Here is a 7440-nt window from a genome sequence, read left to right as displayed (position 1 = left end):
CTCAGTCACTCAGCACAGCTGCTGCGTGTGTGCATGGCATATTGTGATGCTGTGGAGCAGCATCGTTCATGTCAACATTAAATACAGCAACTATACCCGAACGCCGTGATTTATCACTGTTAGTTCAGCCGTCATAGATTTAACATTTGTGTCTGGCTCATTCTTTAGTGGCAAAAGTTTGTTTTCCTAAAATCATTTTAAATCATTTCAATTAAAGTTATGAATCTATTCACCATCGGGTTTTTACACAGCTCTGAGCATCTATGGAAAGACACATGCGAGCACAGCTTTTATTTTTATTGCTCTTGCCTCATCGGACAAACCCAGAAACCTGAACTACTTCCGACCATCTTCCTGTGAGAACACTCTCTTCTTTTACTTTCCTTCTTCACTGAGTGCATTTAAGAGATTCTGGGATTCCTAAAGGAGCCATGTAGGGGCATGTCGAGGTGGAGGACTAAATCAGAGAAGAGACAAGAGGGATAGAGGAGGGGTGGGGGGCTACAGACATAAAAATCTTGCTAAGATAAGACCTTCACCAGTGTGCCTGCCCTTTAGCGTGTGTCTGATCATATCTGTGGATTGTCTGTTCTGAGGCTCCTCACCACACTCGCTTTAACTCAGCGCTGTCAGCAACTCAAAACCTACTGATGGATAACAGGTGGAGTCATCAGATAGCGATGGTCCCTGGGGAGCAGTGGCTATGGTCTCTTAACAGGATTAATGTGGTGGTTTAGCAGACAATGAGGTTTCAGCTGTGCAAAGGTGAGAAGTCAGAATCATTAGATGCAGCATAAGTGAACCTTGCAGCTCTGTGAACCTGCAGAGATAATTATCAGTTGATTCCCATTCTGAGGTTCTGAAAGTATAATTTGCTTTCACCTCAGTATGACAAAGGTAATAATCTGCTAATACACCTCTGCTGGTTTCAGCACAGTCCTTCTACAAGTGTCTGGTCTTCACTCGTTACTCTGGCTCAGGAGTTTACTCTGTTTCTCTCTGCCATCCACCTCACATCACCTTTCTTCTGTTTGACAGCCATCCATTGGCCACTTTCACTGATGAAATTCCTCTTAATTTCAGGAACTCTCCAGTATGCGACACCCTTAGTGACACAGACATCAACTTCTTCTTCTTCCAGCTTTTATCTCACCCGATCCCTAGCATCCTCTTCTGTCACACCAACTCTCTGCATGTCCTCCTTTCCTACGTTTCATGAACCTCCTTTGTGGTCTTCCTCTTCTCCTCCTTCAGCACCCTTTGTCCAAATATATCCACCATCCCATGAAACTGCACAACCAGAGGTGTTCCTCTGATATATTCATTTCTTGTACCTCACAATGAAAATCTTAATCTGCAGCTCAACCTCCTGTCTTTTTTTTACTGTACTTCAGGTCAATATTATAATCCTTGATGGCAAACATTTGAATACCAAGCTGATGTCATTTTCCGTTTACATCATTTGAGTTTCAAGCTGATGACTGAACTTGTTCCTCCTCTCTCTTGACATTTATGAGACTCCCTTCTTATCCCAGTTCTCCACTGTTTGGCCTGTTTGCGCCCGCATCTCCGTGTTTATGCCCCATGTGCAGTTGCCTAACACAGAACATGAAGCTGAATGTTCCAGGAATGTAACCTCGAGTCTTTGCCAACTTGTTGTAGCCTCTGACGGAGACAATCTTGCTTCTGTGACACTGACAACTAATGACAAGCTCGTACTGTACTGCTGCCTGCCTGGCATATGTTGATGTTTGTGTGATTATTTTACAAGCTCACTGGAAGTGAAGCTCCATGCCGTCCTGTTGTGCTTTAATACGAAATATGAAAAACTTGCTAAATTCTGAGAAAGGAGTGGGAGACATGTACAGAGATAAAATTACCAGAGAATGTCTAATTGATAGGTTTGTAGCTTGAACCCATCCGCTGGAACGTTGAAGACAATATAATTACACTGCAAAGCAAGACACAAGTAGGCAAGCTTCTTCATGTTTCTCGTGCACGGGAGAGAACCGGACAGGCACCGTTCCTTCGCTTGACCCCAGTTGCTCTCGTCCGTTCTCCCGTACCACTGTTCTTGTCATGCGGCGGCTGTGTGAAGGCAAGAGAGGACCCAAATGCACGGCTCTAGACACACGGGGATGAACTCAAAGGCCGGTCTTTATTAACAGGAACATAAGAAGTCATATAAAACTATACTGGGAGCAACTAAAAGCTGAGGCGCTGGGAAGACACGGAAAATGCACACAACCTAGAGGGACGACGCAACACAGAACAAAGGGACACTCTGACATAAATACACAGAAGGTAACGAGGGGAGTGGGAACACACGGGGAACACAGCTGAAGACAATTACTCATGGCCGAGCAGGGAGGACACGAAACTGACGATACTGACACCAAGATGTGGACCTTAAACACAACACAGTACACAGAGATGAGCACGGAGAGAGAGAGGCAGAGAGAGAGGCAGAGAAGAAGGATGAATACGAGGGGATGAGGAGAACACAGAACACATAGGGTGGGAACACGGTACCAGAGCAAACACCACAATAAAAACATGGACACAGAGGGAATCCAAATACCAAACCAAACAATCCAATGGACATAAGAAACAAAATACAAAACTACAGAAAAACTAAGAACACTGGGTCAAAATGACCCAGGACCATGACAGTTCTTTTATTGAGGTTACATGAATATGCATAAGTTCATTAACATATGACGTCTACATACACACAAAGAGTACCTTGCCTGTGTGTGTGTGTGTGTGTGTGTGTGTGTGTGTGTGTGTGTGTGTGTGTGTGTGTGTGGACTGCTGATCAAAGGGTCAAACATCCTTGGTCAGGAAGAGGGTAGCCTCCCCCTCACCCTAGATGGTTCATCCTAGATAACACGGTGAGGAAGTCCTGCAGTTCATCTAAACAAAGAGCACTTAGACTAGAACAGACGCAACTACGTTAATCCTACCATAAAACAATAAGACACGGTATGACCTCTCATGCTCCCAAAGTGCTGTCTAATACACACAAAGTTTGCAGACTATCAAGGATCAAAACCTCTACCAATCTACAACTAATTACAAAACTCTAAGCATATATAAGTAAATATTTCTAAGCATAAATGACAATCAACAATACAAATCTAACACTAATAATGGCCTAAAATAATACTGACAAAGACACCAAATTATCCTGAACCATGAACTCTTTCCTCCGTCTCAAATCCCTGTTGAGACCTGTGAAAGGCTTGTGTTACACTTACAGGAACAAGATCAGATGAACAGATAACAAACATAAGAGAGCTGAGGAGCACTGCTGATGCTGCTGCCCACATTGTTTGCCCCCTGAACTCTTCTCTGCTCCAAACACAATAAAACTCTTCCTTTGGACCAACCTACCCGATCTTGATGGAACAAATATTTGTGCTGCATACGTGTCATTCTGTGAGTCTTGCAATTCGAAAGCTTTTCACCAAAATTTTAGTCCTTGTAAAAGGTATTTTCTGACTTTTTGACAATTTGTAGGGCTACATTTAGTAATCAAGAAACATTACTACTCACAAATTTGTGTTACTTTTTTCCTGCTCCTTGCAGGGTTTATTCTCATAGACTGTTACTTTGTTTCCAAGACTGTCATTAATAAAGCAACAAATCACAGCAACGGTCATTCCAAAGGACTTTGTTTTGTACTCTATAGTATTTTAGAGAAAACCCCAAGAATGAAGTGACCTTGTATGAGCAGGCACTTTGAGACGGTGGGAAGGAAAAACTCTCTTTTAACAGGAAGAAACCTCCGGCAAAACCAGGCTCAGGGATGGACAGCCATGTGCCGCAACCAGTTGGGGTGAGAGAAAAGAAGAAAGACAAGACAAAAAAAAGAGCATAGAAAAGGACAGAACAAAACACTGACTAAGGGAAGAAGAGGAAGAGTTAATGATTGCTACAGTGGTATATAAACATGTGGGGAGTGACAAGAGGTGAGTGGGGACGAGATGCTTGATGCATCGCAATGAATCAGAGGAAGTCCCGCAGCTGTCAGGGTTACCTGATATAGCTCTAACTATAGACTTTATCAGAAACAAAAGTTTTAAAGGTTAATCATAAAAGTAGAGGAAGTGTAAACACACAGAACCAAGGCTGGTAGCAAAGTTTTGGTTAATTCACAGAAAATGTCCTATTTTCTCTTTTTTTCCTGCTTTTTTTCACTGTGGATCCACTAAAATAGAAATTTCTAAAGTAAAAACTATTTGTTTTCTATTTTCCAGTGGGGTGCATTAGAGTCTTTGGTGGGCCCATTCTGGCCCTGGGCCTGTTAGGATAGCCTGTAGCAGCTGGGTTCAAACAGGAGGCTTGAGGCAAAAATGTAGCCCAGTGGTGTTACTTGTTTCCAGCAACAGCCTCTGATGTTAACTGGCGGCCCTTTATAAACTGCTGCTATCTGGCCCTGAAGACATACCACTATCTGGGGTTATATACTGAACTAAACTGCACACATGTTGCTTACCTAATAAACTATATTAATATCAAATCAATATTCCAGACAACCATGATAACATCCATTAAATATTGCCCACTTGGCCCAATGACAACAATCCACAATCTTAGTTTAGTAGTTAGTTTATTGTACAATCAACATTAAACTAATGTAGCTGTTCAATCCCTTCTTCACCATTAAGAGCAAACACAGGTAAGATAATCTTATTCAAAAGGTAAGTGTTAAAGTGCTGGCTTCCACCAACTTAACCAAACTCTTCGTACTAATGGAAATTTTCTTTCCTAGGCAGACATTAAACAGTACTAGCTGGAAGACTGCCCACAAGGAAAACCTATAGCCAAATAAGCAAAAAAACAAAAAAACAAAACAAAAAACCCCACAAACTTTTATATGAGTGCCCTTTTCTTTAATATAAATATTAAAATCACTCATGTTTATCTGACTAAGTAATAAAGACGACCTTCTTTACAGGCCTTATGTTTAACACTGGTGCTGTAGAGGCTCTTGGGTAAATAACAGACAGCATTAAATGGGGTGGGGTGAGTTTTAAAGTGCTTTTCAGTGACAGCTGCCGCTGTAGGTAGGCTTAAGTACCCCTAAACACTTCTTCTTTGCGTGCTTTCAGTTTGGTTTGTGATAATTTGGTTTGTGTGAATTTAAGTGTCAAAGTAAAAATGTATTTTGGGCCGGTGAGTGAAGCTACAAACTGAAGTAATTCAAAGGGGATATTGTTTAAAAGCTGGAATTTTCAAAGAGGTCCAGAGAGCAGCCCTGGGATGTATTCTCCATTAGTAGAGATGACTGCCTTCAGATGGATGAACACAGGGATGGGTGACAGGTATTGAGCGAGGGTCAGTCCCTGTGGAGATGCATAGATGGAATATGGCTGGGGGAGGGTTTGGAGGAGAAGGGTGTATAAAGGTCCACCTGAGGCCTCCCTTTTTCTTTTTAAACACCAAAGATGACATCATCAACAAGGGAAAGGGGTGTGTATTCGAGGGTGCGTTTCCTCTCTACTCACAGCGGACACAGATCTATCCAGCTCCTCCTTCGCTATCCCCTGTTTTTTTCCTTACTTTGGTAGGAAAAAAAATCAGTTTTTATTACATAAGATGTAGCGCTTGCAATACAATGTAACCAATTAATCCATGATATCTGAAAAGCTCCATGAAAACACTTCTCATGCATCAGGACTAATAAAAAGGAAATAAAACGACAAGCCCCTGCATGCAGCCTGCAGTCACCTCCACCTTTTCATGTGGCAAGAAAAATGAAGGAGATTTTTATTTGATTATACAGAAACACCTCGAGGCTACGACTTTGTTCCATAATATGTAACTGTTGGCCCTGAACGCATTTAAAGTGACTGCAGGTCCAGATCTGTCCCATATTTAAGCAGGAAATGTTTGATTCAATAATCTTTTTTTGTTAGCATGTGAACAGTTTCATGATTTTCATGAATCATGATGCATGAGCCACACATTTTCTTGCACTTTGTTCTATAGAAAAGTGATTATCACCGCTGAAATTCTGCTAGACTTGCTTATTCCAGGACATAAAGACATATGCAGTCACTGCTGAATTGTATTAAGCAGAAGTTACTCTGCTGACATTAAAAGAGCTTCTAGATTTTCAGCAGTTTAGTTTTTAGTCTAACTGAATGATTCAGAATCTCTCAATCTCAGTCAGCAATAATCAATATGGAAGTCAGTGTTTTCACAATCAATATGAATCAGAGGTGACAGACATGTGAGGGTAACAGACAGGCTGAACTTTACATCCTTCTGTCGTGCCAGCGGGGGGGTCGCTCCGTTTTTCCTGACTGTGAGTCTGAACAGCTATTTGATTTGATATGATTTGTTTTTTCCAGATATCTGTGGTTCTCCTAATTTGGAGACATTTCTTGGTAGCTATCAGATATATTACCAAGAAATTTAGGACAGTGAACAAATTTTATTGGGAAGTTTCTCATTCCCCTCAGGAGAAATTTTTGAGCTGATTGTAAAACTTATATTTACCTCCATTTGTGGAGAAATTATTCTAATTTTAAAAATCTCTGGAAAGAGCTCCTCAGGTAACTCTTAATATGAGTTTTTTTTAAAGGGCTTCATATTTGAGTCAAATCAATCTAGTAATGGGAACATGAACAATAGTTGCTGTTCATTTAAAGTCAATCGTTTTCACATCCTCTTTCCACAGTTTCCACAGTTAAAAACTTAAATGTCAGTAAATGTCTTCCTTTTTCACCCTTGTTGCTCCAACACCAGCTGACCGTGAGCCAGTGTTTTAGTGCAAATGGAGATATAGATCCCTCCAGATCTGTTTTACACGAGCAGGAATCTGAGACTGAAAGTGACCCGAACCAGTAGAATCATAATCTTCAAGCTCTGTAAGATACGTAGCCACCGAACAAAGATACGTCCAATGCTCCCTGTGCAGCTGCAGAGAAGAACAAACAGTACAGTGAAATTCTTCCAAGCGTCTGTGCTTCTCATCAACACTGACATGTGGGTGATTTTTCCATACACCTACGACTAACTGCCTCAAAAACACCCAGAGACACTGCTGACACACTCTGTACTTCGCTGATGTGTGCTGCCAGCACGCCCATTCTTGTTTACTATCAACCACATGTCCTGCTCCTTCCTGGAACAGGAAATGCTCCAGAGAAATGGAGATGGATACATGTCCACTCCTTCGCAGGGTCAGAAGTGCAGACCTCCACCCCGACACAGTGCAGCTGGTATATCTGGCCTTGCTGCGTAGTGTCATGGGAGGATTATGAGGCAAAGCTCAAGAGGGGGATTGTTCCTCAGGATGAGCATGTGTGCATGCGTCTGTGACTGGCTGCTGTCATGCGCCTGTCAGCTCCAGCATCATTGATTCTTCCTGAAGGTTCTTGTCAGGAAAATACAGAGCAAATCGCTCAAAATGCACGCACAACTCCT

This window comes from Aulonocara sp. 'chitande type north' Nkhata Bay, linkage group LG22, assembly GCF_057382095.1.
Source record: "Aulonocara sp. 'chitande type north' Nkhata Bay isolate Kocher_YH1m ecotype deep benthic linkage group LG22, A_spYH_male_GT1.1, whole genome shotgun sequence".
NCBI classification, from domain to species: domain Eukaryota; kingdom Metazoa; phylum Chordata; class Actinopteri; order Cichliformes; family Cichlidae; genus Aulonocara; species Aulonocara sp. 'chitande type north' Nkhata Bay.
Note: the sequence above shows the minus strand (reverse complement) of the source record.